Source organism: Callospermophilus lateralis, chromosome 1 (genome assembly GCF_048772815.1).
Source record: "Callospermophilus lateralis isolate mCalLat2 chromosome 1, mCalLat2.hap1, whole genome shotgun sequence".
NCBI classification, from domain to species: Eukaryota; Metazoa; Chordata; class Mammalia; order Rodentia; family Sciuridae; genus Callospermophilus; species Callospermophilus lateralis.
This window is the reverse complement of record NC_135305.1, coordinates 61,069,108-61,091,930: the sequence shown is the minus strand read 5'-3', so window position 1 is coordinate 61,091,930 and position 22,823 is coordinate 61,069,108. Positions and strand designations below refer to the sequence as shown.

At 34.6% G+C, this 22,823-nt stretch overlaps 1 protein-coding gene and 1 pseudogene across 2 annotated transcripts in view; both read right to left on the bottom strand.

Moving 5' to 3' along the window:
* Cd36 (CD36 molecule (CD36 blood group)) overlaps nt 1–22,823 on the bottom strand; it is an 80,486-nt gene that overhangs the window by 47,331 nt on the left and 10,332 nt on the right. The window lies entirely within an intron of this gene.
* Nucleotides 9,271–13,579, bottom strand: LOC143641913 (ribose-phosphate pyrophosphokinase 2 pseudogene; annotated as a pseudogene).

The following is a 22,823-nucleotide window of genomic DNA, read 5'->3' as shown; positions in this document are numbered from 1 at the left end:
CACCTCCAAGTATCCAAGAATGGCTGTGGAATTTTGATTGACACTCCAATGAGGCAGTAGACTCCTAAACCAAAGTAAACCCTGCACCCAGTATTTGCTAACCTGTCCAGCTTGAAAATGAGCTCTCTTTATCCTGGTCCTTTTCTTTTTTTGAAAAAAAAAAAAAAATAAACAATTACTCTGTGACGTTTAAAAGAACACTGTAGCAGTTCCCTCTCCAGGGATGGCCCTACTTATTTTCCCCTAGCAATTCCCTGGACTCCTTCCATTCTGTGTCTTAGTTGAAGGACTTTATGGTCTTCCATGGAAGCACTGAAGAACATGTATGCTGGACTTTGAGAGGAGAAACAAAGCACCAATGAATACTCTGGATTTTGGAAAGCTGAAGATAACATTGAACAGAGCCGTGGAAAACTGTCACTATCAAGTTCAGGCTCACCATAGTGGTGACACTCCTTCGCCCTATAAGAGAACCAAGATGGTACTATTTGATGAGCATACCATTAAATATGCAATACATAATTACAGTTTAAAACAAACATACTCTAAAGATTAAGGGCATTTTAATATATGCTAAATGAAACCAAAAATATGATTGTTTCCCAAATCATTTAAGAAACAATTGCAGATTTCAAGCCTGATGACATTTATCCTCATGTACTCACACATACCTCATGAATATTTATCATGTAGCCACTACATGCTGAGAACTCTGCCACAAAGAAGAAAGCACGATTCTTACCATGACATTTTCTGCAATATACTTCAAATACTTCAACATAAATTACAGCGTGTATCCAAGTGTTCCATACTTTGAACCTACCCTAGTTGAGAACATTCATTCTAGAGATAGTTACCTAGCATTTAATACAAATCCAAAACTTAGTTATCTTTATTCCCTCAGGAGGTTGGCATAATAAATATTAATTGAGGTTTTAATGGTGAAATAAATGATTTCAAAGATTTATGGATTGGCTAGAAATAGTACAGGCTAACTCTCTGCTCTTACATAAAAGTTTTAAAAAATCTATCAAGTAGAGTTGTCTGAAGCCAGTTCAGAAATGGCTTGTTGTCTAAGCATTGATTTAAAGCAGTCTTGGCTGCATCCAATTGAACAGAGGGTTTTAGATACACATTAAATGTATTTCTCAGATGAACTGTCATTGAGGTTACTAATACTTGCGGAGACAACCCAATAGTAGTGCTTATCCAAACTGGCACTTAGTATAGAGGAGCTTACATTGTACATACACAGAAGACAATTTCACAAAGATTCAAGGTGGGGGGGAGACCACAAAGTCCTTTGACTCATAGGACATGCACAATTGCTCAGATATAAATAGTTGTGACTCACAGTCCAGGGACCCTTTTGCCCACATCTACATGTGATACAGTTCTTCTCTTTCCTTCATGACCTTCATATTGCAGAAGTTGAAAAAATCTTATGGATCATTGAATCTCTATCATTTAGAAAAATAAGGATTTAGAGAGCTAGGGAGTCAGGAAAATCTTGTTTTAAATCATCCTAATGGTTATTTTTAAAGCCCTCAAGTCAAATATTGCTTGATTTTTATCATTGTGTTCCTACTTTCTTTACTTGTCACCTTTTTTTCACATCTCTTATCCCAGGCTCTGCCCTGTGATTGGACAAGGTACTGCTTCCATTTTTTGTGTATGTCATTATTCTTTGTTCTTCAGTGATGTTACTCAACCTAATAATAACCTCCTGGGTCATTTTAATACTTTATGCTTCTTTTTGATTTCCATACATTGTTAATATTACTGCTACTAGTATGAAGTTAATTTTTTAAAACTTTAATTCCAGTGTTCTTGTGTGTTTTAATTTTAAACTAAATCATTAAATAGAATTAAAATAGGCTATATTAATCAAATAGAATTTTTTGATTAAATTATTAATCGAATGACGTAAATTAAACAATATATCCTATTCCTTTCTCCTTATTTGGGACAACTTGACAAATTCTAGGAAAGAATAGGAAAAGGACAAATATTTATGCACACATTACCATGGGTCAGGTGTCATGTTAAATATTCATGTCCAGAAAACTTCTATGAATTAAGTACTTTTAGCCATATATATATATATATATATATATATATATATACATATTTTTTTTACAAAGAAGACAACTGACTTGAAGAAATTAAGAAAATTAGATAAATGTGACATATCCACAATTAGGATGAAATAGGTAACCTTGATTTTATGCATCTAGTTCATGAGTATTACTAAAAATTGGTAGGAAAACATGAGGATGCTTAGTATACTATAAGCATTTTCTTGTTCATATTTAAATTTTGCCTTTTGTAATATAAATCACTCAGCAGAAGCATTTCTCTGTTACTTTGATGTTTCAGGATTATCTTATTTCCACACAGATTATAATTAAAACACTTATTGATAGTCATTTAACTTTAATGAACTAATCTTTAACCGTAGCTATTTCTGAGTCCAGAGGATCTGAAAATAGACAAAACCTTTAATGGAAACAAGCTTAGTTACACATACAGAAAAATTATTATCAAATAGCACAATGGAGACCATAGCAGAGGGTCTATGGTTCAACCTACACAGAGGTGGCAATCCTAAAGGGGGTTTTAGGAGGACAAATGGTAGGCTCCATAGAGAAAACAATAGACCATCTCTATGCTCAAGCTGGTCAAGGCAGAGGACATTACCCCATCCAGAGGAAGAGTTAGCAATTTCCACCAGGAGCCAAGGACTCTGAGAAGGGAAATGGAGTTGTGGTAGCTTCAAAATAAAAGAGAAAAGTCATTTCAAATTGAGTACCTAACTCAGGCTTCACTAGAAGAAAACGCAGGTTTCCAAAGCAGCCAGACTGCTAAAAGTTCTCACTTCATTTGCATTAGGAAGCACAAATAAAAACTAAACATTCTATTTCAAGTCACACAAATCTCAATGCTAAAAAGTTAGAAAATACTTGATGCATTTTATAATCATCTTCGTTTTGTTATTTGGCAACTTTCAGCCTAAAGAAAAGCCCATTTAAATCTAGAAAATAAGGGCAAATCTGTTGACTTGTTATAAAATGCAGAAACTATTATTTGAAAATAATAAATACAAAATCTAAGAGATTTGTTTATAACTTTGGAAGCATTATCATGATTTCTAAGCCTTACACTATTCAGAATAAAAATATCAAAAGGTGAGTGTTCTGTCAGTACAGATCTCTTTGCTTTCTGAAGTAATATATGTTTTAAAAAGATCTTAGTATGTTTCTTTGTATCTATGGATAAAAGCACATCATCTGACTATGAATGTTGGGGGCAGAAAAAGCCAGTGCTCAGGCCTATGGAAATAAGAAAACTGAGATGGATAAATAATCATCCACACCAATATAGAAGCCTAATTGATATGTTCATAAAGAAGTTAAACACAAGGAAACTTGAAAATAATGTTTTAAAATGTTTCTTTGTACTATTTTACACTTTGATATGGAAATAGTCTACATTGTCGAACTGTGTTACTGAAGTGAGCTTTTGAAAAGTACAGATTTAGTACTAATCTCCCTTATTCCCCCACCCCTCGCCCACTTAAAAATCTCCTGGCAATCCCTGGTAACTCTTGTAAAATCCACTCTCGTGGTGCCACTACAGTCACATTTATTCCCAAGTTCTGCTACCCTGCCCAGAAGCTGGGGTGAAGCTGAGGACAGCACACTCGTGCTGCATGAGTCTCACTCCCTGGCCTCTGTCCAACAGTTTTTTTCTGGAGTCTCTCACCCTCTATTGCTTAACTGGATTAGTCAATACCAGCTCAATCTTCCGGTCCCCTCCATCAGACAGCAACCCTCAAAGTCTCTGGGACAAGCACTGGCTTCCTTTTGCCTTGAACTTAACTGAGCTTTGATGTAAACAAATGGATACATAGTCAGACCTAGGAGCAACTTCCTAGAATAAGACAACCGGGGGAAACAGGTATTTACATCTTACTAAATTCCAACCTTTAGTATCTCATACCCCTTCCTCCTTGGAACTAAGTAGAACCAAAACTATTTATAGTGACTGCTTTAAAAGTCATTAGGCTTATCTCTTTAATCTGATTGGAATTGAGGAGGGGTTTACATATTCTTGTGGAGTGTTGTCTGTTTAAAATAATCCCATCGCCTATTTTAGTCCTTGAAATATGACTTCATATTTTAACCTGTGAAATTATATTTCCATAAGTTCATGTATTGAAAAACCATTTAAACTGTATTACATTATATTAATAGCTAACATCGACAGTGCTTAACACAGACCAAAGAGCATCCTGATAATATTATATGGGCTTTTATGTCATCTATATTAATCTTCACAACATCCTTCAAGAAATTACTGTTTTTCCAAACATTATAAACAGCAAAAGAAGTTAGGTAACTTGCTCAAGGTTAGTCACGACTGATCTAAGAGTTCAATATTACCATTTCCCTCAGATGCTCCATCCTTTAATATTACTATCTCACCTATTGCTATCTGTATAAAATAACATTAAAAAGGAAATATTTTTTAAAAATTATATATTTTCTCTTAACTTTTTTCATTAGTATTTTCTTTCACATATAACACTTATCTAATTTACATAAAGAAAATAAAATCTTGCTCAAATCTGATTTGGGCAACTTAGGCCTCACCACATTTTTGCAAGTCTACTCTACCTTGTCTTTCTTTACCCCAGCATATAGAGCATAGGTTTCTTTGCAAAAATACCATAATGATGTCAGAAAAGAAAAAATCTGGAAGTATGTATCTAACATGGAAGTTATCTTCCTCACAGCAAGTTAACTTTTTGAAACTTGTTTTGAGGACACTTTAATATTCAAATAGTGAAGTTACATAAACCAAAATAGAACCCATTGTGACAGATGTCACTGTCCCTCCTTATTCATATTTTCTAAACAAGCTCTGATATTATATTTCAGATATTTTATGTCCATGTAATTCTAAGACCCCCTTTCAAGATACTGAGGCTGAATATTGATCAATTCAATAATTCTCTTTGACAATAAGAGATGCACACTGAAGATAGAACACAATACTAACAATTAAGGCATAAAGAAAATACAGCTACAGAGCTATAGTGATGGGTTCACTGTGTTTTAAAAAATTGACACAAGATAAATATATTTTATACTACAATATAAAGACATGATGCTTGGCATTCCTATAGCGACTTTGCACCCATGAGATAAACATTAATGAAATTATAGAAAAATCCACCAAGAGCCCTATCATTGTTGACCCTGTGAATCAGCCAGCTTAGAATCATCCTGAATATTGAATCCTTGTTATATGAAACAAATTATTGTGCCCCATGTTTTAAGTTGATTTTATTGAACTATTTTTAACTTACAGATAAATGTATCCCAACTCAGAACTACAGATCCTTCACTGAAACTTATTTCCATAATGCTTGTTAAAAAAAAAAAAAACTCTAAAGATAAGAGACCCAGAATAGCTAAAGCAATCCTTAGCAAGAAGAGTGAAGCAGGTGGCATCATTATACCAGACCTTAAACTATACTGCAGAGCAATAGTAACAAAAACAGCATAGTATTGGCACCAAAACAGACTGGTAGAACAATGGTACAGAATACAGGACACAGAGACTAACCCACAAAATTACAATTATTTTACAATAGATAAAGGTGCCAAAAACATGCATTGGAGGAAAGATAGCCTCTTCAACAAATGGTGCTGGGAAAACTGGAAATCCATATACAACAAAATGAAATTAAACCACTATCTCTCATCATGCACAAAACTGAACTCAAAATGAATCAAGGACTTAGGAATACAACCAGAGACCCTACATCTAATAGAAGAAAAAGTAGACCCTAATCTCCATCGTGTGGGATTAGGCCCCAAGTTCCTTAATAAGACTCTTTTGGAGCAAGAATTAAAATCAAGAATCAATAAATGGGATGGAATCAAACTAAAAAGTTTCTTCTCAGCCAAAGAAACCATCTGTGAGGTGAATAGAGAGGCTACATCTTGAAGCAAATCTTTCCCCCTCACACATCAGATACAGCACTAATCTCTAGAATATATAAAGAACACAAAAAGACAAACATCAAAAAACAAATAACCCAATCAATAAATGAGCCAAGGGCCTGAACAGACACTTCTCAGAAGATGATATACCATCAATCAACAAATATATGAAAAAATGCTCATAATCTCTAGCAATTAGAGAAATGCAAAAATCAAAACCACTCTGATTTCATCTCACTCCTGTCAGAATGGCAGCTATTATGAAAACAAACAACAATAAGTGTTGGCAAGGATGTGGGAAAAAAGGTACAATCATACTGATGGTTTGACTGCAAATTGGTGCAGCCAATATGGAAAGCAGTATGGAGATTTCTTGGAAAATTGTCAATGGAACCACCATTTGACCCAGATGTCAATTTGGCCCAGATTGTAATGCATCCCACTGTCACATATAAATTTTTAAAAAATTAAGAAAAAAAAAAAACTTCTGGCTTTTCTTTAGAGTAACCATTATAAAATATTACACTGTCATGACACTTTGATACTATAATTACTTTATATATATATATATACACACACACACATATACATACATACACACATACACGTAATCAATAGAAATTAAAGATTGACATATTGTAGAATCTTCTAAACCTATGGTTAATATGAGTCTCTTTCTTTAAAAGGAAGAACTGTTATACATTAAGAAGTCAAAATAAAGTCAAAATTCAAAATAAAAATTAAGTCCATGATTCTATCACTCAGGGAAATTGAACTGGATTCTCTGACATATGGAATGTGAAATATCAAATTTAGCTGAACCAAAGTAAAGCTATCACAGACTTGGAAAGATCTTTTGTTTTCATAAACAAATGATCACAAGAAACCATGAGGATGGTTGTATATTACTGAAATAGAAATGAAGGTCACCGTCATAAACTCTGGCGTGCAAAATGGAATTTTTATTATTATTATTATTTTTAGTCAGCAGGATTTTATTGAAATGCTTTAGTACACTGTAGGACCCTAAAATCCTAGATTCTAACCAATGCAAGCACTGCAAATGAAACATGCATGAATCTAGTTGGCAGCATATCTACTAAAGGGTAGTTATCATCTGAACATCTATAAGTTGACTAGTATAATTTAAGTTGGAGGCTAAACAAGTTTGGTATAATCATATTTTGGTGGATCCCCTTTTTGGCTAGCTATATGCAAAGTTTGCCCCCATTCAGGAGAGTTGGACAGGATTGATACATTTGGTGGTCTCAAGTTTTCACACAAAAAACAGCAAGGAAGGAGTATGTTCTGGGATTAGGCTGTTCACAAGGCATTCTTCATCATCTCTGTCCACTGGAAACCACTGAATAGTTAAAGCCTGTATCTCCATGGTGTAAGGCTAAGTCCAATCTAATTAGTTCATAACTGTATTCAGGAGTATTTTAAAATGCAAAAGTAGGGCTAAGTAATGATAGTAGCAATATTTTTAAATCTGGAAATCATTATTAGAAAACTAGTTCTATAAAATCTTAGACTTTAATTATATTAGATAAAACGGTTACCTTTAAATCAACTAGCTTTAGTCAACACACCTGAACTTGCATACTTGTATGTCAAGCTGTCTACATAAGCGTTTACATTTGTTTTCACTTCATACAAGCATAGCAATCCAATGAAATACATATGTCAGACATTTATCAAAAAGGAAAATTCCAAAGCACCCATATAGGTTCTTTACCCATCTCCAGTCGACTCTTTCTAGACAGAGTCAATCTGCACTGCAGAACCAACTTTTTACCAGGCTTCATCACTCTTTCTCAAAAAACAAATTTAAAGTATAACAAAATGATAGAAAATATCATTTCTTACCAAAACTAACTTCAACTTCTGCTGTCTTAAATTTTTAAATTCTAAAGACTGCTGTTCAAGTTCGTTAATGACTTAGATTTGATTTTTCTACCTGAAGAATTTTGATCAGAGCATTTATTCTCTATCAGTGTTAAGACTCAGCAGAGATTTTAATCCCCAGTTCCAATAAAACAATGGATGAAAGATTCAGCAGAGGGTATCATTTTTCTCATTTCTAGGCTTTATCTATGCAGAAGAATCCTGTTCTTTGGGGGCTGACAAGTTCAGTTGGTTGTCCACCAACATGCATATAATAAATTCAGAGAGTCAATGCTTGACTTCTGCCACAGACACAGCAAGGCACTTCATTTAAGAGGATGTTATCAAGGGCCATTTATGGAGAAGGCATTCCTCAGTGAATTTTCCCTTCACAATCTTTAAATCACTTTTGAACCACTTTTTGAACATTATCCTAATGAAGCAATTGATGTTGACTTTCCATAGGCCTCTCCTGCACACATTTTTTTTTTTTTGGGGGGGGGGGGTGTACCAGATTTAGTTAAGATATTTGTTTGCCAGATACCTACCACTTCCAAGGGCAAAAGAACATTTAATCAAAGCTCATGTTTAAATAAACATTTGGTGGTACTCATTAAAAAATTCACATTTATGTAAGTTAAAAGCAAAATAATGATCAGCTCAGTAAATTTGAGGAGATTTAAGAGAGTCATTGTATGGTAGAAATCCTTAAGCGAAATTACAGGAAAAAATGTGAGGTGAAACCTATGGATAAAAATATGGTGCAAATAAACATGATGACAGGAACACTAGGTACATCCCAAATAATTATCTATCTGGGGTGAACAGAGGAGAGTATAAATATGACCCTGAGCTCAGCAACCACAACTCAAAATGACTTATAAATTAGAATGATTGTAGAACGTAATTTTGGAATTTGGGGACATGGTATTTTAAGTGATAGTTATAACTTAAAAGTGGCAATAAAAAATCATGCAGAACTATGTTTCCTTTGAAATATCTAATATTTACCAAAAAAATTAATGTGTCAGTGGCTATTTTTAGCTAAATAAGATTTGGGACAAATTAGGCACAATTAAGGTGGCTTATTTAAAACCCAGATATAATTTTTAAAGAAGGAAAAAAAAATTAGAATTCTTGGTATTATAATTTTTCTAAGATTCACTCCAAAGTAAAAGACTATACAGGGTATTACCCAAATGTCCATAGACATTATAATTATATATTTACACAGAAGGTTTTAATGTGAAGTCACCTTTGGCAACCTCAAAATATATAAAAGATGAATTTCCACAATGGAATTTTATACTTGAAAGTTGTCACCTCAAAATACTAAAAAAACAAAAGAAAAGATCACCTATCAGAACAAGTTAAGATGATAAAAACATTATTTATTTAAGATGATTCACTTAAATAATAAATAACCACCACCTTTCCTCCAATAATCCAGAAAGAAATAGTCTTGGGCTTCAGAAGGGGAAATAATGTATCTCAGAGTATACAAATATCTGATGCCTTTGTCAGTGATTAGCCTACCATTGCTTAGTCCTAAGCCTAAAAAAGCAAATAAATCAAGTGATAAGTCTGAGGAGGCGACACTTCTCTTTGCATTTACAGTGGCACATGGATGAACAAATAAAACATGGATTCTCCATTGTCCTTCAGATATTCTCATCCTTCAGATCATCTCAGCCAGGATCATTGAAATGTCAATCACCTGAATCTTGGAACAGTGTTTCATCTTGTCCTCTTGCAGAATTGTGTTTGTGACAACAGCCTCAAAGGAAGCATTATTGATCCTGGATCTAGCTGGCCCAGAGAAGATCCTGTGAGTGAGGATAGCATAAACTTTGGTGGCTCTAGCTGAGAGTAGTTTATCAGCAGCGTGGCAGATGATACCACATGTGTCAGCCATGTCACCCATGAGGATGGCCACACAATCCTTCACATCCCCCAGCAGAATCAAAGCAAATTCCACATTCAACCTTCTGCAATTGGTGAGACCCTCTTGGCTCCCCCTGCATCCAGTGAAACAATGGTACAGTTCTTCTACTCAGTTATGTTTTCAGAATCCATTGCAGAACGGCAGGCTCCATGTATAAGTTATCCACAGGAATATATAGGAATCCCTGTATCTGAGAGGTATGCAGATCCATGGTGATGATGTATTCAGCCCCAGCAACCGAGAGCATGTTAGCCACAAGTTTTGCAGAAATTGGAGCATGACTCTTGTCCTTTTTATCTTGTCAGGCATATGGAAAACACAGGATCACTGCGGTCACCTGGATGATGAGGGAATCTTGCAGACATTGATCATGATGAGCATTTCCATCAGGTTGTCATTGATTGCTCCACAGCCACTCTGGAGGACATAGACATCTTCTCCTCTCACATTTCACCAAGCTCAATGATGGTCTCCTGGCTGCTGAACTTCTTGGTGACCACCATGCCTAGCTACAGGCCAAGGAGGTCAGCCATGCTGGAACAGGTCCTGGTGTGAGCTGCTGCTGAAGAGCATGATGTTGGGCAAGGTAAAGTGCTGATTCTGAGGGGCGCACTGCGAGGGCGACTGGGACAACTATATCGACACAGACAGCTGCTGCTGCAGGAGTGGGAAAAGTGCAGCTGGGCCCAAAAGCAATGTATACATTTTATTTTTAACCTTGATCCTCCATTCTGTATGATCCAGGATATTCCATATATTCATTGTTAAGAAACTTTCAACTTTTGATATTGCTTGTTCATTTCATATTTAGATCTCAGTTATATTTTTCTCAACTGATTATGTTCAGAGGAATGAGAACATATTGTGTGCCTTCTCTAAATTCATGGCTATGGATTTCCCTTGTTCTGGCCATGAGCACTTTGAGATGATAGCTCCTTGACTTTATAACACCATCTTCCAGGCCCTGGACACAATTTTAGGGTCCAAATGTTTCCATTAATCTACTTTTAAATATAGCTGCCTGCAGTCCACACACAGAGCCAATCATAACCTACTGCTTTGGGGCCAGAATGCACACAGCATTGGGCTTATCACATCCTCCCTGAGAAGCTCACACTCACCTGCTGGGTGAAAGGGAGAGAGAGAGCTCATCCTCAGGAACTAGTCTGCAGCAGGACAGATCACAGAACTTTCAGACTTAAGCTCTGATGACCCCACTTCCATCCAAGTTTCTGGTCCTTTTGTCTGTTTTGGGATGATGTTAAGAACAATTTTATCAGGTTGAATAATAATCACTTTCCAAGTTCCATTCCTTGGAACCATTAAAATCCTTTCCCCAAATTATGGATTCATATCATTCAGTCTAAAAAGAGAATGAAGAGATTAGAAGGAACAAAACCATGTGGATAATACCTCACAGTATCGTCTTATATTTTAAAACTTATAAATTGCAGGAAACAATGAGAGAAGCTTAACTGAGAGAGTGAAATTGATAGTCACGTCCCCTAAAATTGTTCACATAATTATTAGATCCTTAATCTATCCCAGACAATTAACTGAATCTAAGTAAAAGGAAGTGAAATTCTAAGCAAATAAAATTAGGTAATTACATAAAGCACTTGGATAATTACACTGCTGTAGTTGGCATGGTTTGAAAAAGGACATGTGAACCAACTAAGCCTATTGACTTGAAAGCTCATCAGCTATCAGAGGGAAAAACAGAGACCCCCATCATAGGACAGACACTTAAATGCCCCAACACAACCCAACAGGCACAAGTTACTGTAGAAGGGGATGATGAGACGATTTAAAAATTTTAAAACATGACCAAAACTTCTAGTTAACATGGCAAATCGAATACCTATGTTTATTTTCATGTGCACCTGAACTCTCATAAAAATACAATGAACAAAATTTACAAAAATATGAATATAGATGTTAATGATACAGGACAGAAAACAAGTGAATATCAAAAATACTAACATTTCAACATAGTCAATTTTAAAATTAACTAAAATTATAATTTATATTTATTCTACAAATTTTGGAAAATCTGATATTTATTTAAACTCATGGCACATATGAGTTTCGACTAGCTACATTTCAAGTTCTCAGTAATTACATATGACTAGTGGCTACTGTCTTGGATGGGACAATAGATGTCAAGAAATATCCATATTTATTGCCCACAATTTAAGAATAAATGGAAAATTATTCATTTGAGGAAAACCTCTCAAATATAAGACAAAATTTTACTACAAATAAGCTGCTAATAAGATTGAATGTAAAAAGGACGTTTAAATAAACAAAGTTTTTTATGACTAATATCTTCAGGCAACTAAGGGAAGATATTGCATGAATGAAGATGGTAAAATAGAAAAACAAGGCAATATAAGAATCAAAAAAAATGAAATATAGCAAACTAGAAAATTTAAATAGTGATTGAAGAAATTATCCAGCACAATGATTGGGATGTTAGAACAACATTAGAGTTGTAAATTCAACTGCCATACAGTGAGATTTCCATAGAAATTGAAGTAAAACCAGAAACAAAATGGAGAAATGAAGAGAGAATGCAATATGTTTTCAGTAATTGATAGACATTACTCTGTTGTGCAAGAGCCCATCTGTCTACAACTTAAAAGACCACATGCCATGACCAACCTACTCATCTTCAAAGCATTACAGAAGATCAAACTAATAAGCACAAGATCTTAAAAGACTAATGGATGGGAGTGTAATATTACATGAATCAGAAAGAAAACGCTTTCACAGCAATACTTGGAATTTAGAAATAAATCAATTAATCTCTTTAAAACTGAGAGAAAATAATTCCCTCCTGCTATTCATTGTGCAATCAAACCTTCAAGAATTCAACCCAATTTACAAGAATATTAACCAAGTAAATTGTTTAAGCTCCCAGAATATAAACTTCAAAACAAGGATGGAAACCAAAAAATAAGACAGAAATGAGGAAATAGTTTATCTGACAACTAAGATACAAAGGGATTTTCCAGAGCGAGGTTGAGAGTCTTGACCCATGAGTTAGGAAGAAACCACGGGGGGGGGGGGGGGTGGGGATTATCTAGAAGAGCAAAGAATTTAAGGTGGGAATTATTATCACCAAAATTGTACCAGGAAGAAATTAATTATTATACACCTTTTTGTTCTATTAAAAATATTTATAATAATGATGATGTAGATATCAACAGTATTAAAAAATCAATGGTATTAATTAGTTGAAATGAGAAGTATTTATGTGGAGACAGTCGTAGGGTATGGAATGGTAATATAAAAGCTAAATCCTTTTTTACACAAGGCATCCAGGACTAATGGTTAAAACATTAAAAAAAATCAAGTAATACCACTATTTCTAGAAATAGTTTAAAGTGTTCCTTCCTAGAAAACAGCATAAGGATTTACAGTTTACAAAAATAAGGCAGTCGTTTTTTGTAACACTATTTCTTTTTTCAATGACAAACATTCAGTTGATACACATGGCAGTGCTAGGAATTAAATCTAGGGATATGTTACCAGCTCTTTTTAAAACTTGAAATGGGGTCTTACTAAGGTGTTGAAACTCACCTTGAACTTGCAATTCTGCCACAGCCTCCTGAGTAACTGGAATTTCGGCATGTGCCACCACACCTGGCTCAAATACATTTTTATCCAAGATCATATTCCAGTTGAGTGTGGTCAATACTGCTTCCCAATCCTTTACCCCTGCCTCCATCTTGTGATTCTTACCTTCCCTGTAGTGATTTTTCTCTTGCCTCCTTTACTTTAAGAATATCTCTGGAAATCTGTCTTCTCAGGCTATAGCTTTATCTTCTATAATAGAGAAGACTGAATCCATCTACTTTATAATCTTGACCTCTCTGCAAAACTGTCCTTGTAAATCAGGGATCCCTTTCTCTGAAATCACATTCATAAAGAAAGAAGATCTGTCTTTTGGACACATCCTTTTCAATTATAGTTTTGACTTCTCTGGGGTAGAGATTGACTTAGATTTGGGCTGCGACCAAAGGTAGACCAATGCAATACTGCCTAGACTTGGTCATATTTTACTATCCCAGAATGAGTGCCTGGAGCAAATAGGGCCAATCAGGATCCATGCCAGGTTTGTGAAGTTGGGATGAACACACATTAGTCTCTTCTCTGATAGAAATACAAAAATTTATTACATACAAGAATTTAGAGTTGTTGATAACCAGGATCCTGGAGAATGCACAATGCAGTATGCAGAAGAGACTGACATTTCTTGTTTAATAAAATATAGTTTAATAATATCCCCAAATAGGGAAATTGAATATATTAGTTACAAACATTGAAAACTAACTCTTTAGAATGCTAAAATATAATGTCTAGTAATACATTTTAGAACGATAATTAACGTCCAAATAACAGATTAATTATGTGATGAAGTTTTCTAAGTAACATCTGTTAACATGGAGGTCTCTCTCTCTCTCTCTCTCTCTCACTCACTCACACACACACACACACACACACAGAGAGAGTTTTCTCTGTAATAAAAATTATAGACGTATTATTCTTGCCTGAACATTAATAAAGAAGTGTTATTCTTGCCTGAACATCCGGATTCAATGGAATTATCCTATATTTTCCTTGTGAGTATTATGTCCAATACTTCTTTATAGCACCAGTATAATACTCATTTCCACTACTTAATTTTATCCAATAATATAATTCAATATGTAATTAGAATTATATATCAGAAACTAAGATTTCCTTAATCACAAAATGTATAAAATAACTAAACTAAGCACTCCTTAAAAGGGTAATGATTTTAAAGAGAATAATTTAGAAAACTAAAATATAAAAACAACTAGAGAATCATAGATCTCAGAAGGATTAGTGTATAAATAAATTTACACGGAGCAAATACACAAGACAGGGAGATATGAGGGTACCTTGGAATTGTTAGTATTTCTGTGCTCTTTACAAGGTAGGTCTAGATTCTAGATATGCAGAAAGACAAAACAATGTGCTAAATGGCTTTGGCATTCCTAATCACACATTTCTGAAACTAAACAATGAACAAGACTGAAGTTTGCCTTGGGGTCAGATTTTTCTCTTGTGAACTTATTACTTACACACTAATGCTACAGTAAACGTCAGGATTATGTGTGACCTCAAAGATTTTATCATTTCTTCAACACTTCTAATGGCCCTTAAACAAACCATCAGTACTTTTTAGAAATATTTACACGTTTTAAAAATATCCCAAGGTTTTTCTTGTAAAATAATTTTTTTGGATATTATTTGCAAATTAGGTATTATAGTTGGATATTATACATAAAATGGCATGCATGTTTTTATAAACTATTGCTATCTCATCCTGTATATCAGAAAATCAACTAATTAGAAAGCATGAATTTATTTGCTTAGAACAGACCAAGACATTACAGCCAATTGCTTACCAGTTCCCAATCATCTGCCCTGTAATTCTAGAAGATTCTATTGTTGTAATCATTTTTCTTTGTCAAAAAAATTAAAAACACATTTGGGACACTTTGATACACTACTATACAAAATGGGAAAGAAAAAAACTATATTCATGAATTCAGATCATAGATAATAAAAAAAGAACTACAGCATTGGAATATTCTTTATACAGTAACTGGTACAAATTTCTCATTCTAAGAAGCAGAAATATACCATTAGAAATTATTTTTTCAATGTCATAGACAGTAAAAAGATAGGAACCAAACTCAAGTCTCAATTCTGCAATCTAAAAGAGATATTAAAGATCAACATGTCGGAAAAAAACCAAATTACATACTTTTTTCTTCTCTCACACCACAGTGAACACTGACAACAGATGGATGGAGGATTCCCCCACACACCCAGCAAGCAATGGTCTGCTGCAGACAAGAAATGGATAGCCTCTAACCTAATTCAATTCCAACATTATGGAAACCAAGGGAAAATCAGAATAAATCCTCTAGACTCAACTAGCTGCACTTCTTTTTATTTTAAAATCACAAATTGTGGAGGTCACATAACTAAGCAACTAGCTTTGCTATAGATAATCCCCAAAATCCTCCCCCGCCCCCCGCCCCAGGAACTTGGAGGTTGCTTTGGTCTATCTCCAAAAAGTTGAAACCACCACCCCTGCATTTGGGCCTGAGCAAGTGTCTAAGATGTGACCTTTTGACACCAGAAGTCCAGATGTCCACCTTCAGACCATGCTAATGCAGACACTTCTAAATATGGACCCTATGAAGAACCATGAAGTTTGATTATGCATGCACAAACACCAAATTACTTCATCTTTCCTCACCTCCAATCACCTTCCCCTACAACTTATACCACCCTGTTTCTTTATCCCTTAAATATCCCAAAACATTCTCTGGGAGGCTGATTTGAGGTTTGTCTCTGGTCCTCACAACTGGCTATCTTGTACCTTTTTTTCAAAACCTGATCATTTCAGTGATTGGCATACTAGGCAAAATGGGCCTATTTCAATACTGCTAATATATATCTGCAGGTAGCATCCGATCCCTCAGGTTGAGGATTCATTCCCCAATACTGTGCCCCACTGAAGATCCCAGCTGCTAGCCCTAGGTTATGTAACCTGTGCTCTGACTGGCTAAAAATCTTGGTTCCCAAAATACCCTCATAGTCTTAACTTGCTAGAGCAGCTCAGAGAACTCAAGAACATTTTTTTAAATTTTTTACATTTACCTGCTTATTATGAAGGGTATTAAAAAATACAAGTAAAGAGATGCATAGATTGAGGTACAGAAAGAAAAACCACAGAGCTTCCTTGCCCTCTCCAGGTATACCACCATCCAGGTGTGTTCAGCTATCAGGAAGCTTTCCAAACTCTACTGTTTTAGATTTTCATGGAGACTTCTTTTCTGGGCATGATTGAAGCATGGACAACTGTGCTGAAATATGATTGGACACAAAGGGTATGATCTAATGTAAGAGTGAGTGGGGAAACGCAGTAAGGCCAGTCTGTTCAGATTCTTCTTGGTCTGTGTGCTAACATTCCTCCCTCCAGGGGAGGGGGCAGGACCTCTCTGGAATGAGGAGGGTCTTATGACCTACTATTAGACAAAAGGTAGGTCAGATAATTTCTTTATGACCATTTCCAGGACAGAAAGCAGGATGTTGTGTGTGTGTGTGTATGTTGTGGGGGGAGGGAAGATGGATATTGGCATTTCTACAGTCTGCCTGTGGAAAGAAGAATTGCAGTTTCTACAGCCTTCCTGGGGATAAAGTTATGAGTCAGGAACCATTGACAAAAAAACAATCAATAAATAAATAAATAAATAAATAAACACACACACACACACACACACACACACACACATTCATAGTTATTTTATTTTTCCCCCTAAATGAAACAACAGTTTCAGATTGTTCATAATGGTTTGTCTTCTCAAATTTAACCATGAGATGATTATGTACCCATTTTCCAAGTGAGTAAACTGAGGCACTTAGAAATTATATCACTTACTCAAGGTCTCAAAATCGTATCAGGGAAATTTTAAGAGCTTTCATGAAGCATTCTTCTAAAACTTTTTTTTTGGAAAGAACTAATTATAAAGAGCAAAGAGAACACCCAAGCCAAATTTAGGATGGAGAGGGAGGAAGGGGTTAAGGATCTAATCTAGTCAAACACTTCCTGACCATTGACTATATTCCAAACTTTAAGTTTGGCACTGGCATACAAAGACAAATGAAACATGATCTTTAAAATATTGTTTTGTTGAAAGGAAAGAGATTAAAAATAATAAAAGGGCTTCAGTAGATGGACAGACATTTCCAATAACACAAGAGGAAGAAGAAGCAGTAGAAATAAAAGAGCTTGCATAAATTCAGTTTCAGGAAGGAAATGAAAGAGTGTAGTGAAATGAGACAGCAACAGGGTTGTGTAGGGAAGACCTTTAGTTTCCTTGCTTAATATTCTAGGGAGCTTGAACTTTAATCTCTAAACAAAATAGAACTATTAATTTTGAAACTAGGTATTGTCAGGATAAGCCTTTCCATCTCTAAAGGTCACATGAAAAGCAGTAAATCAGGGTAAATCTGACTGGAGGACTAATGACACTAAAAAGACAAAGTCCTGAACTAAAACTTATATTCAGCCTTTTGAAGTGAGCTGGGCCCATTCTATCTAAACAGGGTTTGGATAAGGGAAGAATGTGCTTGCATTGGATGGCAGCAGTACAGAGGGCTGTAATCTTGGGAAGCCAACTGTGAGAGTACTCGTCGTGAGTGAGAGAAATACTCTTGTAAGTTGTTTTGATGGCACTCTGGGACATAAGCTTTGGGGGTAGAAAGAAAAAAGATTTGGATAAGAACTAAAGTGATAGTCTGTAAAAGCAGATAAATTACTAAAGGTTGAAGGAACAGAAGGACCTCATTTATATTGGCTCTGGGTGAAAGAATACATACATGTATAAAGCTAAGAAATAGCTGAGCAGACAACAGAGCTCATTTGACACTATGGAATGATTAATTTCCCATTTTGCTCCACCCGAGGTAACAGGTTGGTGTCTTGGTGTTGGAGTTTTTCTCCAAGGTGTGTCTTCCAAAGTAGCACAGAAACAGGCAGCACCTCAGTGGCATGGGACATGGGGTGAGGTGGGAAGTTGGATGTAAGAGGAAGATGGAGGTGTTAAGAGAGTGAAGGTCAAGAGACAGAGGCCTTCCCTGAAAATGCCACAAACCAATAGGCAAGAGAGATGATCAGTTCATTTTACATAGTGTGGAGTTAGGAACTGGAATCAGGTAAAGAAGAACATCAGGAAAAGCAAAGAATGAAATGATTACCTTAATCTGCTCTCTGGTTAGCATATATGTAGATTATCTCAATAGCCACTGGGTATATAATATGTAAGTGCATTATGACATTTAAAGAAGTAGGATAAAAAAGAGAAAGAGAACCTATGCCTAAACCCAAATAAAACTAAGAAGACTCTAAGAAATGATATGGGGAGTTTCTGCAGTTAAAAACAATCACTACTATTTGCCCAAAAGTCTACGTTTTTCTTGGGAAATGAAGATTAAACATAAAGAAATGCAAGATGCCCATTTTATTCTTGTATAATTTATACAATTGCTTTAAAAATATTTGTAATCTATAAAAGTTTCAACAACCAAGTACAGGAATATTTCCTGTAAGAAAACTGATTACAGTTACGTTTTATTTCCATTTCAAATTGATATTTGCTACAAAGCTGGGCATACAAAATACCCCATTAACCAACAGGAAAACCAGTAACAAATTTTCATCTGTAATAGCCTTCCACACATTAATATTAAAAAACTTAATATATTCCAAAAAGTATGTTATCTAATTATATGCAAATGTGATTATATATATATATATATATATATATATATATATATATATATATATATAATCAAATAAAGAAGAACATCAGGAAAAGCAAGTGTGTGTGTGTGTGTGTGTGTGTGTGTGTGTATAATTGGTTCTAAGATTACTATTTTAATTTCCTAAATAACCAGTTCTTATTGGTTGTATGATAAATACTTGTATAAAGCTATTCACATTATTTACCTTTTATTACTACTAACAAAAAGTCAACTCAATTATCAGGATTCCACTTATTTATCTATTAGACCAGTTAGACTAAAGGGTCAAAAGTACTACCATGAACTCTGTAAAACTTGAGTAAACTCCCTGTCCTAAACATATGATGGGCATCCTTAATCTTAAAAAAAAAATTACATTATATATATATATATATATATATATATATATATATATATATATATATATATGCAAAACAAAGAAACCTCATTGCTCCATGAAAAGATAAAGTTTAACTAGAATTTTAACTTCTCAACTTTAGTTTCTTCTTAAGTAAATTTTTATTTTTGTTTCACATAAAACCAAGCTACATATTAACTTAAAAATAGGAAAGATGAAATGGAACCCTCTGGAAGAATATAAACCATAAAGGGAAAGTAAAGAATGTATACCATTCTTTGTCTAAATGATATCATTAAGTTAAAGGGAAAACTATAAATTTCAATTAAAATAGCTTATTAGCAAAATAATATAAATAGAGCAGAAGTAGAAAGCAAAACATTTTTGTATTGACTATCATATTTAAGTCCAAGAAAAAGATCAGAAAATGAAAGACACTTAAGGCACAAATGGAAAGATACCCTACTTTTTCATCAATTGCAACAATTAACATTGTTAAAAATGTCTATACTACTCAGATCAATATAGAAGTTCCATTAAATCTATCAAAATACTAAGGACAATATTCACAGAAATAAAATAAGTAAATAAACAAATAAAACATAATTTATACGCAGTTTCAGAAGGCCCCAAAGAGCAAAGCCAATCTTGAGCAAAAGGAATAAAGTTGGGAGACCACATTACTTTACTACAAAATACACTACAGTTATAATAGCCTAACAACATGGAACTGATGTAAAAACAGACACAAAGACGAATGGGACAGAATGAAAGGAGTACCCAGAAATATGCCCATGTATTTTTATTGCCAATTGATTTTTTAAAAAGGTGTCAAGAACACACAACAGGGAAACAATAGTCTTTTCACTAAATGGGAATTTATATATAGAGAGAGATAGATAGATAGATAGATAGGATGAAATAAAAACCTTCTCCCCATATAAAAAAATCAACTCAAAATAGACTTAAGATCTTAAATTGAAATTAATAGGAAAAAACCTAGGGAGAAATCTCCATAACGTTGGTCTTGGTGATGATCTTTTTTCCCCTTTTAAAAAAATGTTTGACTCAAAAGCACAGTTTAAAAAAAAAAAAGAGCAGAGGAATATTAAATCAAACTAAAATCCTTTTGCTCCTATAAAGAGTTGTCTCCTTTAAGTCAGTTAGGTATAAAAAAAGGAGTGTAATAGCTTGGTCAAATGGTGTTTCCATTGTCAATTTTCCAAGGAATCTCCATACTGCTTTCCAGAGTGGTTGCACCAATTTGCAGTCCCACCAGCAATGTAAGAGTGTGCCCTTTCCCCCACTTGCTCACCAACACTTATTGTTGTTTGTATTCTTAATAGCTGCCATTCTGACCGGAGTGAGATGAAATCTTACTGTGGTTTTTGATTTGCATTTTTCTAATTGCTAGAGATGTTGAGCATTTTTTTCATAAAATTGTTGATTGATTTATATCATCTTCTGAGAAGTGTCTGTTCAGGTCCTTGGTAATTTATTGATTATTTGGTTTTTGATGTTAAGATTTTTTAGTTCTGTATATATTTTAGACATTAGTGCTCTATCTGATGTGCATGTTGTAAAAATTTGCTCCCATTCTGTAGGCTCTCTATTCACTTCACTGATTGTTTCTTTTGCTGAGAAGAAGATTTTTAGTTTGAATCCATCCCATTTATTGATTCTTGATTTTAATTCTTGTGCTCTAGGAGTATTATTAAGGAAGTTGGGGCCATTCTGACATGATGGAGATTTGGGCCTACTTTTTCTTCTACTAGGTATACAGTCTTGGGATTAATTCCGAGGTCCTTGATCCACTTTGAGTTGAATTTTGTGCATGGTGAGAGATAGGTGCTTAAACAGCATATTACAGGGACACAGCCACATCAATGTTTATGGCAGCACAATTCACAATAGCTAAATTGTGAAACCAATCTAGATGCCCCACAGTAGATGAATGTATAAAGAAAATGTTGTATATATTCACGATGAAATATTACTCAGCATTTAAAGAGAATAAAATCATGGCATTTTCAGGGAAATGGATGTAGATAAAGAATATAATGCTAAGTGAAGTAAGCCAATCTCAAAAAACAAATGCTGGAATGTTTCCAATGATATTAGGATGCTGATTCATAATGGGGATGAGGGGAGCATGGGAGGAATAGATAAACTTTAGATAGAGCAAAGTGGAAGGAGGGAAAGGAAGGGAGATTGGAGTAGGAAAGACGGTGGAAAGAGAGACATCATTACCCTAAGTACATGTATGAACGAACACATGAATGGTGTGACTCTACTTTGTGTACAGAGACATTAAAATTGTGCTCTATTTGTGTAATATGAATTGAATTGCATTTGCTGTCATATATAACAAAATAGAATAAATAAAATAAATAAAAACAAAGAGATGTCTCTTTTTCCTATAATACTAGTGACTCAGGAGGCTGAGGCAGGATTGAGGAATTCAAAGGGTTGAGATTTCAAAGCCAGCCTTCCAAAAGCAAGGTAATAAGCAACTCAGTGAGACACTGTCTCTAAATAAAATACAAAATAAGGCTGGGGATATGGCTTAGTGGTCAAGTGCCTGAGTTCAATCCCCAGTACCCACCCTACCTACCAAAAAAAAAAAAAAAAAAAAGAGAGAGAGAGAGAGAGAGAGAGAAAGAGATATCTCCTTTTCAAAGGGAAAACTAATAAGTGTTGGAGAGGTCTCATAGAAAGGAGAATATCATTAGCATGGTAAATTTGTGCTGCCTCCAAGTGAAACAATATATAGAGTTTCCACAAAAAAATTAAAAAATAGAACTACTGTGTGATCCCACAATACCACAATTGGGTATATATCCAAAGGAAATAAAACATTATGTTTTATGTAAAATTCAATGGCCCAAATATGGAATTAACCTAAGTATCTATCAACAGGTGAGTAGATAAAGAAACTGTGGTACATATATACAGTGGAATACTATTAGGCATAACAGAAAAATTCTATTATTTTTGACAATCATTATGAAACTAAATTACATTATGCTAAGTCAAGCACTAAAATACATATACCACATGATCTCATTTCTATGTGGAATTGAGACATTGATCTCATAGAATGGTAGTTACCAGAAACTGGGGAAGTTGGGGGATGGGGTTGAGGAGCTAGCTGTTTGTCAAAGATACAAAATTGCAGTTAGATGATAATTATAAGTTCCAAAGATGTATTGTACTGCATGGTGGCTATAGCTAATACCCAATACATTAGCCAATATATTAGCTA